The following is a 2,512-nucleotide window of genomic DNA, read 5'->3' on the forward strand; positions in this document are numbered from 1 at the left end:
TCCCAGTTGTTCTTCCCTTTTATAAAAATATAAACATAATAATGAAACCGAGTTTCAAAACAGGTTATTAGGACAGTTACAACAGTTGATACATTGTGTATTGCTATCTTCCTAGTAGTTATTCAGAGTGGAGGATATAGGAATGCTATCTTGTCTATGAAATATTAGAATAAAACTTTCTTTCTAACCAACTAAGAGAAACTCTGTATAACAATCTTAAATATATCATATATATGTATATAATCTTTTCTCTTTTCTTCATTTTTCCCTTTCCCCAACACAGTTTGTTTTTCTTTTTTGCTACTCTTGGTACTATGTCCCAAGACAAACAAGGCACATAGATATCAAAAGCAGAAACTCAACCAGCACATAGGCTGCAAAACCAAATGCCATAATTGTTATCTACCAATGCTGTAATATTGGCTCTAATTTAAATCTACCTTAAACACATAAATTATATTAGAAGTAGCATAACACTAAATGAATTTTATACAATGTTTATATTTCACAGAATTACTAATCATTAGCTTTATTACTTGTTTCTTTTCTCAAGATTAGGCTGAAGGCCATTCTCTGCCTGGACAGGATGCTCTGAATTGATGGTCTAGCAGTACCTTAGGTTGTTTCTTGGGGAGTCAGAAAGACAGAAGCCATAGGGAATCTGGGACCCTGGAACAATTGTTGTGGCATAAAAGATCAGTGCCATTGTATTCTATGAGGCCATCTAGGTCTCCCAGTATGGGAACCACCTGGATAAAGTTAATAAGGATTGTTTTCCCTATTTCCTCAGTTTTGCTTGATAATAAACCCTTAAGGAATCTGAATATTCTGACTCTTCTTTGCAGAGTAGAAGAATCTGGTGAATATTGGGTAGGTCAGGAAAGAGATGAGGATCTGGGGTGACAGATGCTTTTAGGACTTGGGGAGAAAGGCCATTAACATATACAGAATATTTTACCTTGCCTGGCTTTGAGCTACCACTTGCTGTCCATGCAGGGAATCAACATCCAAAGAATCATGCACTAGCTGAGGGAAAAGTTCGAAATTTCAAAGTCTTTGAATAGTCTTTGTACTTCCACAAAGAAAGTGAGCCATGATGTCTGTACTAATTCTTCACGTACTACACCCTAACATTTATAGGGTTTTGTTGTTAGTTTCTTGATCATCATCTCAGTATTCACTAGTAATGACTAGTTTTGCCAGAACTCTCATTTGAAAGTTTTAAACTTTTACTTGTTGTGATTAAACCTAATTGGGGGCACTAACCACAGGTTCAGCTTCCAAGAAGAAAAGCAACGAAAAAGAATTGCTGTGTGAGGTGGAGCACTTGAGCAGTCTCCCATACAGGTGCCTTCCTCTGAAGATAACTTCTGGAAATATGACCTTTCTCTGCCTTAGTTTCCTTTTTGCGGATTTCACAGAATTAATTTTCTTTGGCACTCTTTGTAAAGATAGGCTAATAAGACCATAAATCTTTTTTACTAGGTGAAGCATTTACCACTCTAATTAGCATTACCATTCAAAGGCTTTCATATTGGGGAAATAAACACCAGCATTCCATGTGCTTGGGTTAAAGGGAATCCTAAATCATGGCTAGGCAGATGCTGAAGGCTAGGGTTTAAACACTGCTTGCATTCGGATGGACAGTCCATCAGACCTCTGGAGAGATGCTACAAGGCTGAAGTTGTCCTAGGCCCAAGAGAAAATACAACCCTAGGTTAGCACCGTGGGGTTGTAAAAGATTTCTCTGATATTTCTAAGGCTATTCTACAAAGCAGGTTTGCACAAAGTGCTATTGAGTCCCGTAAAGCAGAGATGGGTAAATCTGAGCAACAGACGAACTGGGTTAGTTTAGTCGTTTCTTTTACAGGGAAAGATAAATTCCTCGGCATGAGTTCCACACCCTGAGGAGGATCTTAGGAGTTGAATTCCCTCCTGTACCTGGGAAAGGTCGCGGAGTGTGAACCCCAGACTGAGACCCGCCAGCAAGCTCTCTGCTCCAGCGGCGCGGCGCGGATAAGAAGGGAGCGCAAGCCGGCGCGCAAGCCCTGTGCGCATGCGCCCCGGCTCCGGCGTGTGGGCTCGGCCGCGGAGGGCTCAAGCCCCACCGCCCGGCGCTCTTTCGCGCCTCTAGGGCCGGACACCTGAGGGGCTGGCGCGGAGGAGCGCCTGAAGCGCCCGCGCAGACTCCAGGCCCGGGCAGGCGCTTGCGCACGAGCCTCCCGGGCGCGCGGGCCGCGGGGTTACGAGAGGTGCAGCGCGGGGCGGGCGCGCGGTAGGAGGCGGCCGTCCTTACGGCGCGAGCGTGGTCACGTGGCCGCTGGTCACCGCCACCCCCTCCCGCCCTGTTTTCTTTCAGGTCGGGCCGAGCCGCGCCGGCTCCGCGAGCGCCCGGCAGTCTGAGGGAGAGAGAAAGAGGAGGGGAGGAGGAGGATTCAGGGAGTAGGAGCTGGGGAGCCCTTCTGCGCCACAGGTAAAACAAAATGACGATAACCGTAAAAAAAAAAAAAAA

The 2,512-nt window shown here is 45.2% G+C and overlaps 1 protein-coding gene across 1 annotated transcript in view; it reads left to right on the plus strand.

Annotated features, from left to right (window-relative positions):
• The first annotated feature begins 2,353 nt into the window (after positions 1-2,353).
• Positions 2,354-2,512, plus strand: part of LOC101561793 (TBC1 domain family member 5) — a 422,866-nt gene continuing 422,707 nt past the window's right edge. The window contains exon 1 of the mRNA XM_023715719.1: positions 2,354-2,473. The gene's annotated coding sequence lies outside the window, so the exon portion shown is untranslated. The remainder of the gene's footprint in view (positions 2,474-2,512) is intronic.

Source organism: Octodon degus, unplaced genomic scaffold (genome assembly GCF_000260255.1).
Source record: "Octodon degus isolate 3935 unplaced genomic scaffold, OctDeg1.0 scaffold00043, whole genome shotgun sequence".
NCBI lineage: Eukaryota > Metazoa > Chordata > Mammalia > Rodentia > Octodontidae > Octodon > Octodon degus.